We start from the raw sequence: 26,397 nt of genomic DNA, 5'->3' as shown, positions 1-26,397 counted from the left end.
TACAAGTTAAAGTCTTACTGATTGTACGGGGTGGACAGGTGTCTTTACAACATCTAACAGGTGCATTTGATACAGGACGATACATGGAGTGCAGGTTGACTTCGAATGGGCAGATTAACAGGTCTTCTTTTAATGTCAGGATTCTAGATGATATACAGGTGTTCAAATACATATTTGTAGCTGTACCACACATATAAATTGTTTCTTTGTAGTTTGTCTCTCTCACAGTGGACATGCACCTACGATGAAAATTGCAGGGAGAAGTAGCAAAATAGCAGGGTTTGTAAATACTTGTTTTTTTCATTGTATATAAACAACATAAAAACCTAAAATAAAATCAAATTAATGGATTGGTCTATTACTGTCCCATTTTGGGCTACTTGGGTTAAGCCTAGAAAACCCCCAAATATAAGGTCATTTCATTTAAAACAACCTAGAAAAATGAATTACAATCCAAGTTAAGGGATACAATTACATTTTGTTACTCTGAAAATGATTAATTCTCAGCCGAATAACTTAATCCTACTTTCACTCTTAACCTTAATCTTAACCGATAAACCCAATACCACATAACCGCATGATCCCCCACCCTTAACCCCAACCCCACAGCCCTAGCCCTCAACCCTAACCCTAAACCTTTATCCCTAACTCTTAAAACACTTAACCCTAATCCTAATCCTTAACCCCCTAACCCCAACTCTTAACCCCTTAACTCTTAATGCCAATTTAACGCATAACTTTTAGAGCCTTACCGTTAACGCCTCACCCTTAAAGACTAACCCTAAACCCCTAACCTTTAATCCCTACCCCTTAATCCTTTACCCTTAACCCTCACCCATAATTCTAACCAGGTTTCAAAAAACGGCTGAGTTAGCATTAAAGCTTGCACAGCTTTTAAAAGGGAATGCAAAACGAAAGGAAACAAACAACACGGATCGAAATGTTGAAGTTAAACAACCGAATGTAGTCTACCTTTTTATCTTCCCTTTGTTGTCATGGCAACAACTTCTACATCAATATTCAATAAAAAGAATCTTAAAAGATTATGACATGGATTAGAATTCCGGAAAAGGTTCCAATCTCCGAGGTTTGCGTTGGGGTTATAAACGTACTTTCGGGATTCAGAGTGGGGTTTAATTCATGGTTTGAAAATTAGGTTATAATTCACACCAAGGAACGGCTTAGTGGTTATCTGACGTTGTTTACCGTCGGTGTTTACTGTTGTTCCCATCGGCCATATTGCAAGATGATCCCGGCATTTAGTTGCCACGGCGAAGGGCCTTCTGCCTTAAACTCAGACGTTCTCATGAATAATTCCTTGAGATAATGACAGAAATATTCATAAAATATAAGGATTCAGCTGCCGGTTATAGATCGATAAATGGCTGAAATGAGCCGCTAGGTCACATTCCAAAGGCATTTTTTTTTGGTTTCTTCTGGAGAAAAACAAATCTGAAAAAAAACGTATTTATGTTCGAACTACAAAAACATATGAAAAACTAATCTATTATTAAAAAAAATGTTGCAGACTGATTTAATGTCTGATTATTAGTACAGAAACACACAGCGAGTTGATTTCAAATTCAAAGAACGGAACTGAATTTTTCGGTCCCATTTTTTATTGAAAATAATAATAATTATAATCTGAAAATGTTTGGCTATTTGGGTTGTTATGTCAAGGAAAACAACCCAAATATCTGAATTAAAATTCTATGTTTTACCCCATTTTTGGTTATTTTTGATAAAATTATAATCTCTTATTCTGAAGGATAATGATTAACCTTTAACACTAACCCTTAACCCCGAACCCTTTACCCCTAAACCCTAACCATAACTCCTAAGCCTAACCTTCACAATTAACCCTAAACCCTAAACCCTAAACCCTAACTCTTAACCCTTACCCATACCCCTAAATCTCATCCTTTTCCCTAACCCTTACCCTTGACCCTTGCCCTTAACCTTTACAAATAACCCTTACACATAGTATGTATACATATCCCTTACACATAGCCCTTGCACATAGCCGCTACTCATAGCACTTACACATAACCCATAGAAATAACCCTTACTCATAACCCCTAATCCTTACTTCCTAAACAAAAAAAATATTATTGCCTCGTTTCAAAAATGTTAGATTAATGTTCTCTTTTACGATAAAGCGATTCAGTTGAGAAAAAAAAAAACACATTATGGTTTAATTCTTTAAAATAAACGACAAATCAAATGTTTATTAAATAATAATTTGTCGCAGCCCAGCTTCATTTATATTCCATAAATAAAACAATGTCCTTTCAAGGACCATCGTCGCCTGGCTTGTTTTTTAATTCTGTATCGACATCGTAATTTTATGCGGCGAATGACATAAAACAAACCTTGCGAAGATGCTTGGTTCTGGATAAGCGGCTCGCTCCCTAAAAAGTGGGCTTATCTCGGCGGCCATACTGTCCCAACCTCTACGAGTTGGAGCATTTACAACACTGGCTAGGCGAAAAAAAACTAGCAGCAGGTAATTCAACTGTCCCATGGGAAACGGGACGTTAGCCAATATCGCTATGCGTGATTCCAGCCAGCTATTTGAAGACATGATTTTCTTTTTTTTTATCTTAGCTTGAGATTCCCTCGCCTTTGCGGGAATTCGGGCATAACTTTTCCTGCGGCGGAATCAAAAGCTGACAGATGTGCGGGAAAGTCATAGAGCGCTGGTTGCTATCTCAAATGTAGCATATTAAAACCCCTATCCTATTAGACAGAGGGAAGTAAAGCTACTAGACTAGATCTAGATTTGATGAGTGGTCAGCCTAATAAAGTCAAAATAATTTGAACAATACCCGGCAAATAAATAAACAATGGACAAGACAATAGAAAACAATTAACTGGAATTATGGGAAATGAACACTCTTACTTGGTTCAGGATGTTGTTGGGTTTCACTTATACAAAATGACCCAATACAATAGGTTTTTGCTAAACATAAGACCTAAATAACCCCAAATTTTGCAGAAAGAAAGATCAAACCATGACAAGGATTTTAGTTCAGATTTGAATCTTTTGGGGTTTTCTAGAAATAATGACCCAAATAACCCCATTTTGTAAGGTTTATTGTTCTATACTCTTTATCAATTATCCATTATCCGTTATCGGTCAAACCATAATACACTGCAAAGCCAAGAGGCCGAGACACTTGTTCCCAGCCAAGAGGCTGAGTCAAGGTCCTAGCCACAGGGCCAAGCAGCGATCAATGCGAATGCACCGATCCCGGAGGTACTGCAATACCGGGCCGATGCGTGGAGTGGACAGAGCAAGCTCTTATTCCATCTCCTAATTGCAAAAATCAACTGAGCATGGTGCACAGTGTTACAGATTCTTTAACTTCCGGATAGCACACAGTCCAAAAACTACAGTAACTGAATATGAAGTACACAGTCCAAGAACAACAGGCTGCAATGATGATTTCAGCCAGAAGATTGCATCAGCTAGTAGAATATTTCGAAGTTAGGAACAACACCTTTCACTTATTTTGGTTGATAAACCTATTGTTAGTCGCAAAATGTACTTGATTGCTCCATTGATTGGGTTTAGGTATGTGCTATGAGCATTTGCTTTTTCTCAAAGTTCAGCGGTCCACAGTCAAGAAAAAAGTAATAATCAATTTCCTACCACGACCTTGATGTGGAGCTCCATGAGGAATCAGATCCGTGTTGGATTCCTCATTTGGGCAGCAGATTTCAAACTGTCCAAGGAATCGAAGAATATCCCCTGGAGAGAACAAAATCTAGTCTTTGAAAGGGTCCAGCAGAAGTAATATATTTAGCTTTTTTTAAATAATAAACTTTGACTACGCCGGGCTATCTGTGGCTCCTGTCATGGTTGCCATGGTGCCCACTTGGTCGCGCCCATGTGTGTCATGGTTGCCATGGCGCCCACTTGGCCGCGCCAGTGTGTGTCACGGTTGCCGTGGTGCCCAATTGGCCCCGTTCGTGTTGTGCCAGCTGCGGCTCGTTTAGAGATTGACTTTCGTTGTATATAAAGCTCAGCTCTCTCTTGCTTCAGTGTCAGCCCGTCAACACACTTCTGCCCCACAAAACGTGTGTTCTGTCCTGTTTTCCTGTGATATCTGCAGTCCGGTATTGTTCCCGTTTATTTTTGTACTGTTTAATTTCGGGTTCCAGTTTTGTTTTCCGTCTATTCTTGTTTTCCAGTTTGGTTACCGTTTAGTTTCTCTTGTCTATTTTCGTTACCCTGATTCGTTATCGATCTCGTCGGTCCCTGACATTGGGTACTGTATCTGTTCTGGTTCTGACAGCGACTTGACAAGTACAATGAAATAAGGAGACTGCTCGTAGCCTGAGTTAGTTACAATAACTGGTAGATTTACCCAGAAAATAGTCCAGAAAACAATAAAATCGACAGAGACAACGAATATTTGAAGGAAATCTCAAATTAGTTTTTGATTGAACTGTCTTTATTTTCATTGATAATTGATGTGAATCATTGAATGCAACAAGATTAGACATGGCACTCCATGTAATAAAGACTTTAAAGAGAAAAAAGGCAAAAAAATATGTATGTCGTGCGTAGAGACAGTGCAATGAAAAAGAATAGTAACAATAGTTCAAAGAAAATAAGTGAAGTAACACTTAGCAGAAACAAAAATCCCAAAACACTTTTCACAGTTTTGTGCAATACATATAAAATGTTGCGTCCATAATTCACCATAACCAATGTTTTCTTAAAGCATCAAAGCAACTTCTTAAAACTACAAACAGAAACAGAAACAAACTCACCAAAACTCGCCTAGTTCGGGTCTGTCCTTTGTAAATCACACCGTCACCAGGTATAGTTAAAACAAAGGTTTTATTTAAAAAGGGATTGTAATTAAAAATCCTCGGTCGTATATATAATCTACACTGGCGTGCGTGTACTGGTTCCAGCGAGAAATGACAAATGACGTGATATCTATCTTTTTTTTTTGTTTTTGTTTTTTACAAAACTTTATTGAAACCAGTCAAGTCATGTTTATTTGTATGTCCTTAATCTCAAGGAGTCTCAAAGGGCTGAACAGACCACAGACTATTGGAAACCACAGACTATTATAACACCATCTGATCTAAAACCTACATGAGGGCAAGGAAAAACTCAAAAACCTCAGCGTGAAGAAAATGAAGAAACGTTAAGAAAGGGGCCGCACGTGAGGTAATCCCCCTTCCTCGATGACCAGGCTGCAATGGATGTTGCATTAATAAACAATAAAAATGAAATGGAAAATAATTAAATTATAACACAAAATAAAAAAATAAAATACAATGGATGACCAGGTTACAAGGAATAACAAATTGTGGTTCACTAATTAAAATAATTTATTTCATTTGACAACTTAGTTATCGAATAAATGTTTTCTTTTTATTTTATCAAAATCTTGATTTATCTTTTTTATGTCTTCCTAACTGTTTTTTTACCAAGGGGTTGCTATCTCCTGTTTAGTGGCGGTTCTCCCGATGGGTGGCGGGCTCCGCCAGGCTCGACTAATCGAGTGATGAAAGTGGTCCAGATGGGAGAGGACAAAAACAGATTTTGTGGAAATGAGAAGGAGAGGAAAAAAAGTGTGCAATGGAATGTCAGGCAAAGTCAAGAGTGGCGTGCCATTTCACCCGCTAGTGAGTTCCATTCTGGCAAAACTCCTCAGATCACTCAACTAAAGCCGAAAAGCTGACAAGTTTGGCGCACGTGAAAAGGAAGGTAGGGGTGACAAATCCTCTTTATTTGATATACTTTGTTTGGTAACAATTCTTATTTCTTTATTCTAAATTTAATTTTTATTTATTTTTATTTTTTTAAGTCAAATGTGATGTTATATCATATGTTTTATTAATTATTTAATTATTATATTGTGATTTTATATTAATCACGAAATAATATTAATTTCTACTTTATATTTTGTAAGTCAAATGTTTTTTGAGAAAGTATTTTTATTTGGTAAACTAAAGAAATAGTTTACACTAATATTTTATGATAAATACTTTTCGGTCAGTGCAGCACGGCTGCGAAGTGGTTAGCGCTTGTGCAGCACAGTTCATGTCATGGGAACCTGTCGTGGGTTCAAATCCAGCTCCAGACTTCCTGTGTGGAGTTTGTATGTTCTCCCCGTGCTTGCGTGGGTTTCCTCCGGGCACTCCGGTTTCCTCCCACATTCCAAAAACATGCATTTCAGGTAAATTGGCCGGTCCAGATTGTCCCTAGGTGTGAATGAGCGAATGAGTTGTCTGTCCCTGTGTGCCCTGCGATTGGCTGGCAACCAGTTCAGGGTGTCCCCTGCCCACTGCCTGGAGATGGCTGGGATGGGCTCCAGCCCCCCGCGACCCTAATGAGGATAAGCGGTATGGCTAATGAGATGAGATGAGATGAGACTTTTCGGTCAAAAGTAATGTATTCCATGTTTAGTTTGTTTTTGACACAATTTTTGTTTATTTTTATAAGATTGTATTTATCTAAAGGATAAAGATTAACCTAACCCAACCCTAACCCTTAACCTTAACCCTCACCCATCACGCTTAATCCTCACTCTTAGCCCTTACCCTTACCCCTCACCCTTACCCGTTCTGTGTCACGATTACTAACTCAGATCACCTGGAGCAATCATGTGGCGCCTGATTGGCTGGCACTCCTCTCTTAAGCGCCCTGCGCCCTGAGGGGAGTGTCAGAGCATACATTCTTGTAACTCTGTGTGTTTCTCCCGATATCCCATTCATTTAGAACTCTGCTTACCTGATTTTTGCCTGCCTCCGATCCGACCTGTTTCTGTCCCACATTTTGATCTCTTCTCCAGTCCCGGTAAACACGACCTGCCTGATTTCCGCACTGCGATTGACGACTCATTCCGACGTTATCTTCCCGGCGCCGCTGCCGACGTCTGACGATCATCACGTCTCCAGCAAGCCCTGAACCCTTCCTTAATAAAAGACTAAAACAAATGCTCTGGGGTCCACTGGTCTGTTCTGGTTTTCTGACAGAACGCTCTGACCAGAATGAATCCCGCATTCGTTCCTTTGCCCCCTGACGACCACGGAAGCGATGACCAGCATGGCGCACTCCAGCGTCTTCACCATGCCGAAGGTGCGTTACGGCAAGTCGCCTCTGAAGTGGCCAACTTGACTCAGCCTGCACCAACACGAGCTGGCTCAACAACACCAGAGTTGGTCCAACCTCTCATCTCAACCACTTCATCGGAGCCCAACACCGACAACGCTCCTTCGAGCACCCGGAAGCGAATTCCGACCCCGCCTTCTCCAGATCTATTCGGCGCCGGATTCGCCGAGCCACGAGTGGGAGAGCCAGAGAAGTTTTGTGGGGATCCCGTCCAGATCCGCCCGTTCTTAGTAAACTTCCGGTTGATTTTCGATCTCCAGCCCCGCAACTTCGCGACCAAAGCGGCGAAAGTGGCATTCGTCATAAACCACCTCACAGGAAGAGCTTACCTTTGGGGAATGGCCGCCTACGAGAGAGGTGCGACGGCATGCACTTCATTCAACCTTCTGGCCCAAGAGATGACGAAGGTATTTGATTCAGGGTTCTTCGTTGGCCGATTCCTCCCGTTCGCTTCTGAACGTTCGCCAGGGAAGTCACTGGAATGAGGAGGCGCTGGTCGACGCCTATTTGCATAGTTTGGCGGACTATCTTAAAGAGGAGTTGGTGTCACACGCTTCCCCGGCTACGCTTGATGAGGCAATAGAATTAACCGCCCGGATTGACCATCGGGTTCAGGCAAGACGACGGGAACGGGGAGGTCCAAACCGAGTCGTTACCCGCCCGACTCAAGAAGAGGGTAACGTTCCGAACCCCTGGGTCGCGGCATCCCCCATCGTAGAGAAAATGGAGGTGGACCGGGTCTCTTTTTCCCCCGAGGAACGCCAGCGAAGGTACGTCGAACAATTATGCTTGTACTGCGGCGGCAAGGGACATTGCGTGGCCACCTGCCCGGTAAAAGCCAACGCTCGTCGAACATAGGGGGCGTCCGATTGAGCTCAGCCTTTGTATCTGCTCCCAAGAATGCGAGACCCGTTATCCAGGCTGATCTCTACCTCTCCGATTCCGCTCAGACATTTCCGGCCCTGATTGACTCAGGCGCCGAGGTAAACATTCTTGATCTGTCCCTCGCCCACAAGCTAGGGGTACCTGAAAAATCCCTCCCTAGTCCGATCTCGGCACAAGCGTTAGATGGTCACTTGCTGGGCACCGTTTCACGAATAACGCTGCCCGTCGAATTAAGACTGTCCGGTAACCACAGAAAGAAAATTTGTTTTCTGCTGCACTCCCCGGGTCAACCTATAGTTCTGGGTCACCCCTGGTTGGTCCAACATAACCCACATCTTGATTGACGTTCTGGCTCGATACTGGAGTGGGGTATGGACTGTCATCAAACCTGCCTGCGCGCGGCCTCTCAACCAGGTAGTTCCGTTTCCCCAAAGACACCACCCGACCTGTTCCGGGCTCCGAAGTGCTACCACCATTTACGGGAGGTTTTTAGCAAGGCAAAAGCCTCTTCCCTGCCGCCCCATAGGCCTTATGATTGAGTTATTGAACTCCTGCCCGGGTCCACTCCCCCTTGGGTTGGCTCTATTCCCTGTCGGCCCCCAAGAGGGAGGCTATGACAAGTACCGTAAATTCCGGACTATAAGCCGCTACTTTTTTCCCAAATGTTCAGCCCTGCGGCTTATTCAGTGAAGCGGCCAATTTATGTAACTTTTCTAATGGCCACCAGCGGTGCTGGAGTATTTTGACAGGCACGTTTGATGCATTGCGAGCATGATCCTACCAGGGTGTTGGTACCTTTCAAAGGCACGGTTTGGGATGAAAGTTATATTATTATTATTAAAGCTTTGAAAACTCTCTCGGTGTACCATCTTTCTTCTTAAATATGTGTAACCATGTATAATATGTATTTGTTACTGTATATTTTTGTAATGTATTTATTTTAGAGATTTATTCTGTTATGTGTTCTACGGGCGAATCAAAAAGAAGGGGCAGAGCAAATGCGGGCTGATGGGAAGTGGGGTAAAGCTGAGTTACCGGTAGATCTGTCTGTTGTCGCAGCGGACAATAGTGGATATATATTTTTCCAACCCTTAACTTTGGAAATATACATTTTGTTCCCTTAGATTACTTTCAACGGGATCCGGACTTTACAAGTCTGCATCAAACGTTAATTACGGGTATCATTTTCCATTCATGATGCCGACTGTGGTTCTAGGATTGTGTACTATTGACTTTTGGATTGTGTCAGTAGGAGGCTAGGAGGATAGGACCTAGACTCAGCCTCTTGGCTGGGAGCAAGTGTCTCGGCCTATTGGCTTTGTAGTGTATAATGATTTGACGGATAATGGATAATTGATAAAAAATATAGAACAATAAATCACAATCGTGGAACTTACAGCCTGGTCTGGGTTACACTTGTGATCGTGTCACAAGTTTTAATGCGGGCGCACGCGGCTTATACACAGGTGCGGCTTGTGTAAGTACAAAAGTGGGAAATCACTTTAAAAGTGGTGAGTGTGGCTTATAATCAGGTGTTTCTATTGTCCGGATTTCACGGTATATATCGGATCCTCCTTCTCGCCAGCTGGAGCGGGAGCGGGGTTCTTCTTTGTTGGGAAGAAGGACGGTCCCTCCGAACCTGCATCGATTACCGGGGACTCAACGATATTACGGTAAAGAACCGTTACCCGTTACCATTGCTTGCTTCTGCCTTCGAGTTACTACAGGGGGCCACGATATTCACGAAACTCGATCTCCGTAATGCCTATCACTTGGTCCGAATCCGGGAGGGAGATGAATAGAAGACGGCGTTCAACAACCCCACCGGCCTCTACAAATATCTGGTAATGCCGTTCGGGTTAACTAACGCTCCCGCTGTCTTCCAATCCCTTATTAATAACATGTTACGGGATGTGCTGAACCGTTTTGTCTTCGTATATTTGGATGACATTCTGATCTTTTCCAAGTCCCGAGAGGAACACCAGAAACACGTCCAGCTCGTCCTCCGTCGCCTCCTGGAGAACTCCCTGTTTGTCAAAGCCGAGAAATGTGAGTTCCACACCAAAGTCGTTTCATTCTTGGGCTACATTATAACTGAAGGGAAGCTACAGATGGACCCGGCCAAAGTATCTGCCGTCACCTCTTGGCCCGTTCCGGAGAATCATAAAAAGCTCCAGCAATTTCTTGGGTTCGCCAATTTCTACAGAAGGTTCATCCGTAATTACAGTTTGGTTCGGCTCCCCTCACGGCCCTCACTAGCCCCAAGGACGCTTTCCGGTGGTCCCCCGCAGCTGATGAGGCCTTCCATAAACTTAAAACCTAATTTTCCACGGCCCCTATTCTCCAGGTACCAGACCCCGCACGGCAACTCGTGGTGGAAGTGGATGCGTCGGATGTAGGAATTGGAGCCATTCTGTCCCAGAGGTCTTCGAAGGACCAGAAGATGCACCCGTGCGCCTTCTTCCCCGGCGGTTATCCCCGGCCGAGCGCAACTACGATGTGGGGGATCGTGAGTTGCTGGCCATTAAGCTAGCGCTAGAAGAGTGGCGGCACTGGCTGGAGGGGGTGACGGTGCTGTTTATTGTCTGGACGGACCACAAGAATTTAGAATACATCCGTTCGGGCAAGTGACTAAACCCATGACAGTCGCGTTGGTCTCTGTTTTTTGCCCGTTTCAATTTCACCCTGTCCTACAGACCTGGTTCCCGCAATGTGAAACCTGACGCCCTCTCTAGGCAGTTCCAGAAACCGGACGACCAACCCCAAGGCCCGGCAACCGTTCTCCCAGCATTGCGCATGGTTGCAACCGTCACATGGGACGTGGAGAGGCAAGTAATAGAAGTGCTACAAGACCAAGCCGGACCCAGCTCCTGTCCCGAGGGTCGATTATTTGTCCCAGAGCCCCTACGCTCAGAGGTTCTTCAGTGGGGGCACAATTCCCACCTGTCTTGCCACCCGGGGGTAGCGCGAACCCAAAGTTTTGTGTCTCTGCGTTTTTGGTGGCCTTCCATGGCAAGAGACATACAAGACTACGTCCTGGCTTGTCAAGTCTGCGCCCAGAATAAGTCCTTTCACCAGCGTCCGGCCGGTCTGCTACATCCCCTACCGGTCCCTCATTGGCCATGGTCTCATATAGCTATGGACTTTGTAACAGTGTTGCCCGAACCTGACCATAGTGGATCGGTTCAGTAAGATGGCACATTTTGTTGCTCTACCCAAACTCTCCTCCGCCAAAGAAACCGCCCAGGCCGTTCAACAGAACGTGTTTTGCCTCCATGGCATTCCACAGGATATTGTCTCTGACCGGGTCCTCAATTTTCGTCGGGATTTTGGAGAGAGTTCTGCCGACTACTGAGGGCGTCAGTCAGTCTCTCATCGGGGTTTCATCCCCAGTCCAACGGACGGTCTGAGCGAGTGAACCAGGACTTGGAGACAGCGCTGCGCTGCATGGTGTCTCGGGAACCGCTCTCATGGGCCAAGCACTTGGTTTGGGTGGAGTATTCTCACAACACCCTGGTCAGCTCCTCAACGGGAATCTCCCCCTTCCAGTGCGTGTATGGTTACCAACCTCCCCTGTTCCCCAGCCAAGAGGGGGAGGCTTCCTGCCTGTCTGCGACAGCAAACGCCCTACGCTGCCGGCGTATCTGGGCACAAGCCAGGACAGCACTCATTTGAGCGGGCAAGTCCCACTCGACTGGGGCTATCGACGACGAATGCCCGCTCCAAACTATCAGGTGGACCAAAGGGTTTGGCTCTCCTCCTCTGACCTGCCGCTGAGGTTGGAATCCAAGAAGCTGGCGCCTCGATTCCTGGGTCCATTCACAGTGGAGAGGATCATCAACCCCTCAGCGGTCCGTCTCTGCCTGCCGAGCTCCATGAGGGTTCATGCTACCTTTCATGTCTCTCGGATCAAGCCCGTCCACCAGAGCCCATTGGCAGCCGAGACGCCTCCTCCTCCAGCCCCACGCATGCTGGATGGGGACCCGGTCTACATGGTTTATCGCCTGCTCCGCTCCCGCGAGGACTTCAATACCTGGTCGACTGGGAGGGATACGGCCCAGAGGAGAGGTCATGGATCCGTTCCCTCGTGAAGGAGTTCCACCGGCTACACCCGGACCAACCAGCGCCGCGCCGTGGTCGTCCCCGAGGGCCTTCTACACGTTCACCTCCGGACCGACCCTCTGCCGCCCCTTCGGATGCTGATGAAGGGGCCTCTGTCCATTCGGAGGAATTCTAGGTACTGTACTGTTCTGACTCGCAGTTTTGTTTTTGTTTTTCAGTTGCCATGTCTCTCGCCATTGATCGTTGGATTGTTAATTTTTTTTTTTTGGGGGGGGATTGTTGGTGACGTGCCTGAGGACTCTGAGACTGCCAAGGACATCGAGTGACTTGCCTTGGATGTTTTCGGTGACGTATTGGAATACTTGTTTTACTTGTTTGGATTAACTTTTGACTTCTAACTTTTTTCCTTGGAGTACCTGCATTTTTTTTCTGTTTTTCTGTTCTCTGTGACTTCCCGGAATACCTGTTGACCTGCCCTTGGATTATTTTGTTTTTGTTTTTTGGGACTTCTGGAAAATTTTCTTTATATCAAAGCTGCAAGCGCTGGTTGACAACTAATCGATTTCCAAAAACATTTTGGTGATTGATTTAATGGTTGTTGGTACAAAACCAGAAAAACATGATTCACTTTGAAAATGATGCTCATTTTATGTGTTCATCTTTTTTTTTTACAAAAAGAAACGAGATAGATATGTCATAACAAATTGAGAATTTAATCATAAAAGGAGTCTTTTTTTGCACTGCCTTAGTTGATTTGTAGACGGAGGGCGAGCTCCTTTTGACATCAGTTGATGGATGAAGGTGGTTTGGTCCAAGGTCATGGTGGCCATTTTTGACCTCTGGAGCAGGAAATGAACATGGCTTAATAAAATGTTCGTAATTACACAGTCTGACATGAATCGCCAATAAAAGTCTAAGGTTAACGGCCGTTAGTGCTGCGCTCTGACCTTCGGGGACAAAGTCTGGATTGGGTGAAGACTACATGCTAAATGTTAACGTTTTAATTGTTATTTGGGAATTTGCAGGATTGATATTTTGATGGGCAGGTTTTACGTTGCCACGTTTTAAAGTCATTGAGGCATGTGAGATTTCATTAGGAGGGAGTTATTGGAGGTTAGTTTTTACGGCCGCTCGTGAAAAGCTGATGCAAATGACAGTGGTTTTTGAGGTACAGTGGGGAAAATTCTGCAAAGAGGGGGCAGAAAAAAAACACTCAATTCCCACGATAAAGTGAAAATGTGGTAAAGCACAGACGCGTATACATAGTTATACGTTTTTAAATGTGTGGGCACGGAAAATGGTATTTTGATGTGCTATTGTGGAAAAATGCTGTAAAGATGATAAAAATATATTATCCCACGCCGTAAAGTGAAGATTTCATAGGGCAAGGTCCCTGTAAACCGGGGGTCTTCTGTATACCAAACAGGTATCATTTTTTAGGTTTTGGGGAACGTGAAATCGTTTGTTGTTGTTGAGGCAAAGGCTGTAAAGAGAAGCCGTAAAGTGAAAACGTCATAAAGCGGGGACTCTGAATCCTGGGAGTCTACTGTCTACAAAATATCTATGTTCTTTGATTTGGATACTTAAAACTGTTTATTGTGGTTTTGGTATAGTGGGGCAAATGCTGTGAAGAGGTGCCAAAAAAAACCCTCTTATTCTACATTAAAAAGTTAAAACGTTGTAAGCTGGGGACTCCATATCCCGGGAGTCTATTGTACTACAAACGACTTTTCAGGTTTAAACGCGATCAAATTGAAATCTGACGCTAACCCCTCAAGTGACGGCACTGTCACGCCATCTGCTTAGCATCGGGACGCTTGGCCTTTGCTAGCGCTTCCCAAACGGCGAAATCGAGAAATTGTGAAGGGCTAACACGAAAAAAGGTCAACATCTGACAGGACCAAGACATATTGCGCCCAGAGGAGATCCTGTAAGGGGGGCGCTGCAAGGGGGGCAGCAATTTTGCTATTTCACCCTCACACGCGCTGGGGGAAATTGCCATTAGCATTCAAGGACAACAGTCATGCTTGAAAAGTCATCTGAATAGGCCGAAATCTCGTTGGCTTTCAGATCACGTTAACAAAAATCGCTTTGGACCATTGAGGAAGGGTTTGGTGGAGGGGGAGGGCAATATTTCGGGTAATGCAGCAAAAAAAATATCCTGAACGATTTTGAGGTATTTTAAGAAAAGATTTTAACATTATTGTCTTAAGAAATGCTTGTTATTTAACGTACTATTATTTAAGCTAACTGTGCAGACCAACTTGCTGTTAAACATTCTGTGCCTTTAGACGCACAAGGGGTAAATTAAATTTCTGATCCATTGATGGATCGTGATTCTAAAAAGAACACATTTGAATTGATTGATGAATATACCAATCTTGAGGATTATTAAATGTCAAATAGCATTTAATAATTAACAATAGTACGTCTCATATCTTATGCGATTTTATCATACTTAAAACCAGGGATCTCCAAAAGCTGAGAGCTATTTTTTGTTACTGTGCAAAGAGCTACTATTTTGGTGTACATTTCTAAGATGACAATTTATGTTATTACTACGTTGTTAAGCCAAGTCAAGTCACATATTTGTATAGCCCTTAATCACAAAATGTCTCTAAAGACTGCACAGGCCACAATTACACCATTCCTTAAACTGAAACTGATCGTTACTATGATGCTACCAGGTTGTAATTGTTAGAAGTTAGGTCAACCAGTAATACATCATGTCAGTCATAAAACAAATTTCATTGAACATGAGCTATTATTGCCAAGTATTCATAGGGAGCTACCCTGTGCTCGCGGTCACCACATGTAAAATCCCTGATTTTAGACATTTTTTTGCGAAAATTTTGAATACCATCATATTGGGAGTTTTTTTTTTTTTTACCAACAAGTTGTGTACACTGTGCGAATTTCCCTGCTTTTAAACATGCTGTGCCTTTATGAGACAACGCACAACAGGTATGGGAAATTTCTGACATGAAAAAATCTAAAATTAATCGATAAACATTAAAATATATCGAACAACAGAAAAACGCATTGTCATAAGTACAGAGTCATATATCTTATACGGTTGTTTATATTTTAGACGTTTTTTTCTGGAAATATTAAAATACCATCAGATTAAGAAACCATTTTTATAAATTGTACAGTTTTTGGCCTACTGTGCAGATTTCCCTGCCTCTAAACTTTCTGATCCTTTGATGCATTGTGATTGTGACGTGAACAAATCGGAAGTGATTGATGAACGTCCAATTTTTAATGAAAGTGTGTCAAATTATAGAAAAAAATGGATGGTTATAGGTTTAGCATTTCCTATCACATACGATGCTGTTCTATTTCATACCATTTATTCCAGAGATATTTTAATACCATCATATTAAGAAGTTATTTTAATTTAATGTATAACTTTTGAGTTCCGATGCTGAGCACCATGATATTAAACGTGCTGTGTCTTTAAGAGACAATGCAGACGGGTGAGAAAAATTTCCGATCCATTGATGCATATCAAAGTAACAAACAAACCAGGGGGCGCTCAATACAAATGGCATGTCCAAACCAGAAACACAGACTTAAACCAGAAATGGAAACTGCAAGGAACAAAGGATCGAACAAGTGTGCACTAAACTACGAGCAAGAAACAAAACAGAACAAACCTGGCAGTTCGCAAAGAACAAAGTAACCAAAAATTGGGTATTAAACTACAAACAAGATATCCAAACCAGAAACAGGAAACAAAACAAAAACAAATCAAATGTATCAACGACAGTGCTGTCCAAAATATTAAGGTCAGGTTAATTACAGATAGGTGTGTGGTGATTGGATAGAGCAGCGCTCGGTTCTAAACCCAGTTGGCGCCCTCTCGTGGATGGTGCTGGACGAAATCCATCACATTGGTCGAGAACCTTTTTGACCACAAAAGCATAACATTTTATTTATTTATTTATTTGGAGAAAGCCATACCATATATTTTAAGACAAATTTCAGCAAAGGTCCGCTGACCGCTACTGCTCATCTAATCAAATTGCTCGGTGTGCTTGGCCAGCATTTCTGGGGGTTTACTTTTTCTTCATTGGGTTTTCATTATAAAATATCTCAACAGTGTACCTTAATTGTTTAATTAGCTTCCATATAAAGTATTCCCCAACGACATACAGCCAAAACAGGTTGTGTTGTTAGGAGTACTTGTCAGATTTTAATTAATTTTAATCTCTGAGCCATACGTTTTCAAAAGATACAACTCTGGCTCATGAGCCATAGGTTCCCTACCACCGTCCTAACACCTACTGGCGAGCTGATGTTTTTTTTAGGTTCTACAACGACAACAAAACAAAAAAATTCCATACCAGTTTGTGATGTTGGTTGTAGGCGTTGAAGCGTTAGCACAGGCTCAAATGCGCTGTTGCTTTTTAATAGTTGAGTGTGGAGAGCGTAATTAGTTATATGTCCCGGACGCACCCCCGCACACACACAAGTCACGTAACCGTGTCAGCGCAATGGACGTTAAAGTGCATTTAAGTGAAGTGCCGCTTCTGCAAATGACAGAGTGCCACATTTGTCGCTAATTTATATGCTGACATATGAGCGCTCCAGACACTTTCTGGTTGGAATTGCTCACAAAACCTTAAAGTTCAAATTGATTTTCAGACATTGTGAGCAACTAAAAACGGTAATGCCTTGTTTATCAGAAGCCCCTGCTTTCAGCAATAGTTAACCGGAGATAATGGAACATTACGAAAAAAGTAAATCTTACACAGAGAGAATGGAAACATGCTGTCTCAACCCTTCACTTTCAGCAATAGACAACTGAGGATAATAGCTCACAGTCAAAACAGTGCATCTCATTTTTGGTGGGAAGAATGGAAAAAAGAGCTGTCATTTAATGACACAATTTGTTCTCTTAGCAACCGGCCAGGCGATAATGTATTGCAGCCAAAATTTAGGTGGGAAAATCAGTCAAGTCAAGTCAAATCAAGTCATGTTTATTTATATAGCCCTTAATCACAAGTAGTCTCATAGGGCTGCACAGACAAAGACATGCCACGCATGACACGGATTTGTTTATTCAGCCCCGCTCTCAGCGGGGATAATGGGGATAATGGATCGTGACCCACTGGTGCTTTACAATTTAGGTGGAAAGAATGGGAAAAAAGGGCCACCATTGCCACATATTTTGCTTTCTCTGCCACCCCTCTCACCAATGGTCAACTGGTGAACATGGATTGTGGGTTTTATTTAAGGCATGAATAACAGGGGAAAAAAAACCGCATGACACAATTCTCTCAGGCCCTGTTCTCAGCAATAGTCAGGTAGAGATAATGGATCATGGCTAAAAAGTGCAGTTAATATTAGATGGAAATGTCAGAAAAAAAGAGCCGCCACGCATGACACAAATTTGTTCTCTTGGCACTTCGCTCTCGACAATATTCAACTGGAGATAATGGATCCCAAAACGTTAAAGATGATTCAATTATTGAAATATTTGGCATTGCGTTACATAACTTATCAATTTGTTATTGCACTTTTAGCTACCATGTGACTTTAGCATTACGTTTTAGCATTTTCATGCTAATGTGTTAAAAGAAAACGTTACATTAGCTAGCAAGTTATGTTGATGGTATAGGCCCGTTTTGAAGCTAATTTGTGATTAGCTTGTTCCGTAAAATTCCAAAATGCCTATGACTTGCAAGCCGCACCCGAGACCAGTATGTTGTAAGAGTTGAAGTTAAATTGTATAGTTTATTACTTGTCAATCATTCACTGTGACGTAAGCAAGTCTGTTATGTTCTTGTTTAGCATTTTTGATGCTAATATGCTAACTGGAGGAGATACATCTGCTAGTTACATTGGTAAAATTGGCTCATTTCAAAGCTAATTTGTAATTAGCACGGAGTGTAAAATCCTAAAATGGCGTTGTGGGAATAACTTGCTAGCTGCTCCTGACATCAGTGTTGGATGAAATTATCTGAAAAAATAGCAATAACACAAGGGTTAATGTAATTAACTGGTAGATGTGCTTACTGCAACATTAACATTTAATCGGTTCTTCGAATATTCGATCATAACTTTTATAGATGACTACTTGTCAATCAATCCATGTGACATTGCACAGTCTCTTTAATGTTCGTGAGTAGCATTTTTTATGCTAATATGCTAACTGCAGGAGTTACATCTGCTAGCAATACACGTTGGTGATGTTGGGCTATTTCGAAGCTAAATTGGGAAAAGCATGTACCATAAAATCCCAAAACAGCGTTGTGGCTATAACTCACTAGCCGCACCTGACACCAGTAGCTGGTGTCGGATGAAATCATTAAAAAAAAAAAAAAAACAGCAATAACAAAGGGTCATCGTAATTAACCCGGTAGATGTGCTTACGGCGGCGACACGAGTGCGCCGACGGCTGACGGCTTCTTTTTTTTTTCCTGCCGGCTTTAATTGGCGGCGGCGTGAGAGGTTGCGTTTCTGGGCGACGTAGAAAGGCCAGCGCCGAGGTGGCGTGTAAACACACAATTACGCACTAATTAATTAACTCTGCAAATTTCAATTACACGGATGAGTCGAGTGTGGGAAAGACAGAGAATCGAGTGGGGGAAAAAAGGCTTTACTGTTCTACTGTAGCTGAAAAACATTTTATATAATGTCAAATATTAGCAGAGTGGCATTTAAAGACATACACCACTATTCAAATGTTTGGCGTTGCTAAGAAATGTCATTATATTTTTAGGGAGTTTTTTTCTTGGAGATAAAATGAACGATTAGGAAATTGCGCAGTGATGTTTGCAGAGCTAAGAAAAACAGTTTAGATGGTTAGGAAACCTATAAAACGGACCTTCCTTTGAGCTAGTCGAGTATCTGCTGCATCACGTTTGTGTGTGTGGTTAAAATTTCAGAATGACCAGAAAAAAAGAAGTGGAACTGGAAATTTCGAGAAATTGCCAAGAAACTGAAGAGCTCCTACAAAGCTGTGTACTACTCCCTTCAGAGAACAACAGAAGTAGAAATAGAGTGGAAAGAGAAGTGACAAGAAGGCAAGTACATAAAAGTCTCTAGTTTGAAAAATAGACACCTTTCAGATCCAGAATTGGCATCTTGGTTTGACAGTACACAGCAATGTAGCGCATCTGTGGCACCGTTCTGAGGTCATGGGATAAAATCCAGCTTCCAGCCTTTCTGTGCGGAGTTTGTATGTTCTCCCTGTGCTCGCGTGGGTTTCCTCCCACATTCCAAAAACACGCATGTCAGGTAAATTTACCGGTCCAAATTGTCACAAAGTGTAAATGAGCGAGTGAGTTGTCTGTCTCTGTGTGCCCTGCGACTGGCTCGAAACCAGTTAAGGTTGTCCCCTGCCCACTGCCCGAAGCCAGCTGAGATGGGCTCCAGCACCCCGCGACCCCTACTGAGGATAGGTGGTGCAGATAATGGAAGGATGGGTTTAATAGTACCTACAAAACATCAGTGTAAACATCTACAGTGAAGAGGTCACTCCGAGATGATGGCCTTCAAGTCAGCGTGACAAAGAAAACCCCATATCTGAGACTGGCTAACAAAGGAAAATGGAAAAAAACACAAATATTGGAAAACTCATTTGATAAATGAAAATGCAGGCGGACGGGCGAGTCGAGCAGGCGGACAGGTGATTCAGGCAGGCAGACAGACAAGTCAGGCAGGCTGATAGGCGAATCAGGCAGGCAGACGCACATGGCAGACAGGCCGACGAGCGTGGCATCCCGGACAGATCGGGCGTTGAAGGGGTGGTCCTGGAACGGAAAGGATGAGAGGCTGCACGTAGGCAGGTCTGGTGGCCTTCAGACAGAGTGCAAACCAGAGAGTGTGGAACTGGGCATGACCATGCCCAAGCTCCCCACAACTGGTAATGATAGTCCAGACTCTTTATAATGACTGTTTAGACAGCGCACAGGGTTGGTTCAGGGCCATTTCCATGACACTGTCGTCCTGTCTTACATACCATGTCAGGTTTGTTTTTTTGCTATTGTTTGGACACTTTGTTAGACCTGCTTTGTTTTTTTGACTGTTGTTGCTGCTTTTTGTTTATAAATAGAATCCTGTGTTAAGCAAACCCTAATCCCTTCCAGCTTTCTTGCATTTGGGTCCACCTCCACAAACGCGGCACTCTCATTCCACATTATACAGTTAAAACGTTTTACAACGTGGTTGCTGAATCCTGGGACTCTATTGTCTAAGAAAAAAGAACACAGTCTCAAAATAAAATGTTACTCTATTGGCTATTTGCAAACTCTCACTGGAATCATCTCCTGAAAAACAATTTTTCTCCCGGCGTGCTCTAATTCTACCCATCATATTGCTTTCTCGGAAACCTTAATTATCACTTTTGATTCTTTTTCTGTGGGAGCGAGACACTCCACAGGTGTCGCGCTTTCTGTTTTCACTCTTTCAATAACATAATTACAAAGGCAGGGGAAGATTTGCAATTATCTCTTTATGCCGCTGTTTGTGAGGTGCAAAGAACCAAGCGCTCCCTCGCTCGCTCCAGCCATCAAAATTTCAGGTCTCATTATAGGAAGAAATTGTGAGAAAAGCGGTCGAATAATTAGATAAACACGAGACGAAGGTTTGTTGGTGCTATTTTTTTTTTCTCAAGGAATTAGCAAAACAATACAGGATTAATTGACACTTGAGGAAACTGAGAATGTGCTTGAAACGTTCGCTTCTTTGTCATCATGTGTGATGAGACCAAACGAGATGCTAATGTAGCATTTGTTTGAAAGCGAAGAATAAGAGTGTTCATTCGGAATTTGCTTCTGGGAAAGTAGAGCCTCAGGATACGGCGACTCCGCCTTATGTTATTCTCACTTTACAGTGTGGAATCAGATGTTATTATAGCTTCTCTCTACAGCATTTTTCCCACGATATAACATCCAAAACACATAATTTTGCATGCCCCATAACCTACTACGTTCCACAATGACTCTCTCTCTCTCTTCATTGAGGTCAAAATCCGTTGTACTGTAATAGAGACCTAGGATACAACAACCCTGACTTAAAATGTTTACAGTGGGGAATCAGATGTAAATCCGGCCCCTCTTTATGGCATTTACCCCACTATAAAACATCCACAACAAATTATTTTTTGTTCCCCAAAACCTACTTGTATTAGCTGAACCAACCCTAACACACAATGCCTTTCCCTCGCTTCATCTAGTTTAAAATCAGGTGAGCTTTGTTAAGACATTGTGAGTTTGCAATATGATACTGTATCTTTGTACAGTATTCATTGGTGGTGGGGCCTAAAGATTGCTCCGATGCTAAAGGGAGAAGCAAAAAAATATAGAGTTACAGAAACGATGCTTGTATCGGTATTTTTGTACTGTATTTATTGGCTATGGGTCCCAAGGTTTGTAGTTATTCCAAAGGGTGAAGAAAAAATGTTATGACGATGGAAACGAAGCTTGCAATGATCCAGAAATGCAAAAATAGCACGATAATGACTACCCCTGCTCATTTGCATGCCAGTAACAAATTGATGGCTGTAATTCAAAATAAGGAGGCGATTAAAGCAACAAAGTCTTCTAAGAGTAAGTGTGGTTTTTAATCTTATTTCGCTGTCAATATTTCATCCTCTGTTTTCACCTGCTACCTCACTGGACCAGTTGAAATCCCTTAGCGCCAATCGTAAATCAAATATCATTCATTCGCTTATGGCCAAATAAAACAACAATAATAACAATAATAAAGTGATCACTAGAATACTAGGGATGTAGATGACTGAGGTAAAAGGCTTTAGATTCTATCTGATTATCACACAATACCTCGTCACCGATCTGTTCTGAAAGGTATAAATCAGGGTTGGGCAACTATTTGGAGTCAGGGGCCACATTGACTTTAAAAATGTGGCCAAGAGGCCAATTCTGGAAACAGATGAGTTTTTTCATTTATGAATAAATACACATGCTTACATCGTATAATTATAATTGTATAATTATTTCACATTTGTTTTTAAAGAGATTAATTTCTTCGAATTGGTTTTTGAAACTCTCGCAATTATTTATAGTATTTCCATTGTAGTATTTTATTGCATTTATGAAGTATTTATGTAGTATCTACATAGTTGTTTTTTTTTTAATATATCTGTGTATTCTTACTATTAATGTAATATTTCAGTCGTAATAATTCTGTAGTAGTATTTCTCTCATATTTCTTTCGAAGTATTTTTTTTAATTTTGTTTTATTACTGTAGTTGTATCTTTGTAGTATCTATATTGTAATATTTTGAAGTGTTTTTTTATTGTAGACTTTTCTTCTAAATGTTTATGTTGTGGTATTTTTTTATTATAGTATTTGTGTAGAACTCTTTTATCAAATTTCCATAGTATTTTTTATTTAGTATTTCCATAGGAGTTTTTAGTATTTCTTCAGTATTTTGGAATATTAATGTAGTTGTATTTTTGTAGCATTTCTGTAGTATTTTTTATTTTCAGAATGAAAGCAAAATAATATTTTGGATCACTAGTTTTAAGCACTTGACATTTAGGTTTGTAGTAGTTTTTGGTATGTTTGTAGTATTTCTGTAACGGTATTTTTTTTTGGTGTAGACACACAAAGGGACAATACTGGCAACCAAAAACATTTATAATATAAGTACTAGTCAGTACATGTTGAATATTTTCATTTGGCAGGCCAGATGAAAGAGCCTTGTCGAATGTCGGTGGCTACTGTAAAAAATGGTGTAGCATTTGATAAAAGGTAAACGATATCAAGAATTGATCCCAAACGGGTATTTAATTTCTTTTCTCCTTCTCACTCTCAAGGAGAGGGCAAACGTGGCCCAGATGTGCCGACAGATGTGCCCACGTTGCGTACGCTCGTCACATCGGGCCGAATCATCAGTGTTCCCATTCTGCCTCCTCGGATCGCGCATCCAGGTCCTGATCAGGCACGGCAGCTTCAGCCGGGTCGGCCGGGAACCGGTCGCCGACCCTTTGCTGTGGAGGTGAGTGCTGCCGTGCGTTTTTCATTCTTTTTTCATCTTTATTCCCCCTATTTTCTGTTCTCTTTTTTTCTTTTCTTTTCTCTTTTCTCTTTACTTCTTTGTCATGATGCTAAAGGGTTAAGCAAAAGCATGATACCCTTTGAAATGAAGCTTACAATTATCAAGAAATACAAAGATTAGAAATCAAACTTAAGGATATAACATGGAATAAAGACTAAAAATGGAGACAAAAAAACACAGCGTAGTGGCCTATGATATACAGTAATCCCTCGGTTATCGCGGTTAATGGGGACTAAAATCGCCCGCGAAAAGTGAAAATCTGCGAAGTAGCGACGCCCCTTCAAAAATGCTTAAAATAAATAAATATTATTATTATTATTATCATTTTTTAATTATTTTATTTTATTATTATTATATTTTAGACCCAGTTGATGGGGACCAAAACGACCTGTGAAAAGTGAAAATCCCGAAGTAGCGACGCCCCTTCAATGTCGTGATTACCTAACCGGAGTCACCTGAGGTAATCAGCTGGTGTGCTGGAACGCGATCTCTTGATTGGTGGAAGTCTACTACATAAGCTGTCAGCGTCCAGAGATGGACGTTCGAGTGTCTTCCTCATTTCCTGAGTGAACCTCCAACATTCAAGGTACCACAAGCCCATGTATATTCCAAGTCTGATTCTCGTTGCCTGACCCTTGTCTGTTAAAAGTTTACGATTACTCTTCCGCCCCGGCCACCGACTTACCTGCTACGTTTCGCCACGCGTTTTCACCACGGAGTTGCCATATCGTCCCAAGAGGCTTTCCACTGCCAAGGCTCGACGTCCCAAGCCTGCTCCACCGAATCTTGTCACAATAAAGCCTTTAACTGACGCTATTGGATCCGAGTCCTTGTTCTGTTCCTTGACATTCAAAAATGCTTAATTTTATTATTTTTTTTTTTTTATTATTTTATTTTATTATTATTATTTTCTAATGGAACCGCAAACGTGGAACCGCGAAGTAGTGAGGTCCCACTGTAATGATATTAATGATAATATTAATAATAATAATAATAATAAGAAGAAGAAGAAGAAGAATGATAATAATACTAATAATCGAAATAATAATGAAAAAGACTATTTATCTATCTATCTTCCCTGGTTATATCCATCGAGGGGGGTGACCGACAGCAAGACAAACACATACAAAAACAAAGAAAATATAAAAAAGGGAAGAAGTAGCAAAAAACACACACAAAATGTTTTGGTCCATGGCCAACCCAAATGCCCAAACACCCTAACAAGTTAAGCACCTCTGCACCCAAGTTGGTCATGCTTTCGTCCCTCCAGATGAAACGGGACACGGGAATGCGGTTATGACACTCTTCTGTTCAACAGCAGGGCCCGACAGCTTTCACTGGTTTACCCCTGCCCCATCACACGGGTGCCCTGCCCATCCCTTAAAATACGTCTAAACATCCCACTTTCATTTTACAAAACCTCTCCTCTCATTCCTATTATCACCAAAAAGACTAGTGCATTACAATAATAATGCAATGAGATGAATTGCAATAACATCCGGCAGCATACATACACACACACACACACATATATATATATATATATATATATATATATATATATATATATATATATATATATATATATATATATATATATATATATATATATATATATATATATATATATATATATATGTATATATATATATATATATATATACGATCCACTCAGATTCAAACAACTGACCAATATAGTTGAGAGTCAAATACATTTTATTCGAATTGTTTTAGCTTTTCCATGGAAATTATTCAGATGTTTCTTTCCCACCAATCAATCAGTTTTTTTTATCTTTGAAGCAGCGCGAAGTGAACACGCCCACAAGTGCTTTGGCTGTGCCAAGGGAAACAAATGCAATTCAAGTTCACAATACTTGATTTCACAACAACCAAGTAAAAAGCACAACCATTATTATGCATTGCCTTGCAGAGATTTCTGCAAAACAATGCTAAAGAATAGTTGCTGATGCACCACGGTGTGCATTACCAGCATCACGGCGTCTGCAGTTATTGGTTTGCAGACAAAACTATGAGCATTATTATTATTATTATTATTATTATTATTATTTTTATTATTATTATTATTATTATTATTATTATTGTTATAATTATATTTGAACTTTGGCACCACTCAACAAAATGTTTTAATTTGCATAAACTTGACTCTACGGCACTAAAGAGAAAAATACCAAAAATATAGGATATATAATGAAATGATAAGTCCAAGACTAGAAAATTATAAAATAATGTACATAGCACGCTTATGTGGTTGGCTCCTAAATGCAATAACATATAAATCACAGAACAATATCATTTTGAACATCCTCATGTTCTCACAACCCATGGGAAATTTATGCTCTCAAATGTTTACTTTTCAGAGCACTCTCTTTGATTTAAATTAAAGAAGCATGAAAATGTACATAATATGTACCTGCATGCCAAGATGGTTAAAATATCTTTATCTGGGGTAGCAGGGGGTTGTAGCTAATTAGCAATGTATTTTATACCCCACTATATGTGACCCGCTCTGCCTGAAATGAGTCACAAATAGCAATTTTCTATTTTTTAGCTACCAGTCAATAACTGAAGGAAAAAAATGTAAAAAATGATGTTTTATATTTTTCGTTATTCTAAAAGATATGCCATTTGAAAACACTCTCCACAAGCTTCAGTATCCACATAAATAGGGAAAATAACAAAATAATAACAAAAAAGTTCAATATTTCCAATTTTAGAAAACAAAACGAAAGTTCTTTTAATGTGTATTTAAATAAATATGCGCTAAAAATGTCTTTTAGTCTGGTCTAATTCTTTTTTGTGTGTACAGATGTCTTTGTTAAAATCAAACATTAACATTAGACTATCGCGTTAACTTAAGAACATTTCAATTACATTACCTGTACACTAAAAAAAACAAAAAACTACGAAAGCTTTAATTGTGATTTTCAGAGTTTTGATTAGGGTATCATTTTAAATTTCATGTCTTATACTTTCTATTGTTACCAAAAACCCAATTTGGATATTTGCCTCACTGTGACTCATTTTGGTAGTTCAGGATACATATACAGTGGTACCTGTACTTACGAATTTAATCTGTTCAGGGAGTAGCTTCCTAACCAGAAATCTTCGTAAGTAGAGACGCAATTTCCATATCAATGTGAGAATTTGTTCCAAGTCCCATAAAAGTACAGTATGATGTTTTTCGTTTTTTTTCATAAATCATAAAAGCGCATCAGAACATAAAACAAATACATCTTAAAATTAGATCACCGCA

At 41.1% G+C, this 26,397-nt stretch overlaps 1 pseudogene; it reads right to left on the bottom strand.

Moving 5' to 3' along the window:
- Window positions 1–3,237: 3,237 nt before the first annotated feature.
- LOC148348251 (U2 spliceosomal RNA) lies at window positions 3,238–3,354 on the bottom strand (annotated as a pseudogene).
- Window positions 3,355–26,397: the final 23,043 nt, after the last annotated feature.

This window comes from Urocampus carinirostris, chromosome 18 (assembly GCF_059441175.1).
Source record: "Urocampus carinirostris isolate Australia breed hairy pipefish chromosome 18, RoL_Ucar_1.0, whole genome shotgun sequence".
In the NCBI taxonomy this organism is placed as follows: domain Eukaryota; kingdom Metazoa; phylum Chordata; class Actinopteri; order Syngnathiformes; family Syngnathidae; genus Urocampus; species Urocampus carinirostris.
The sequence above is the reverse complement of the archived record's forward strand: the minus strand, read 5'-3'. Positions and strand labels throughout refer to the sequence as shown.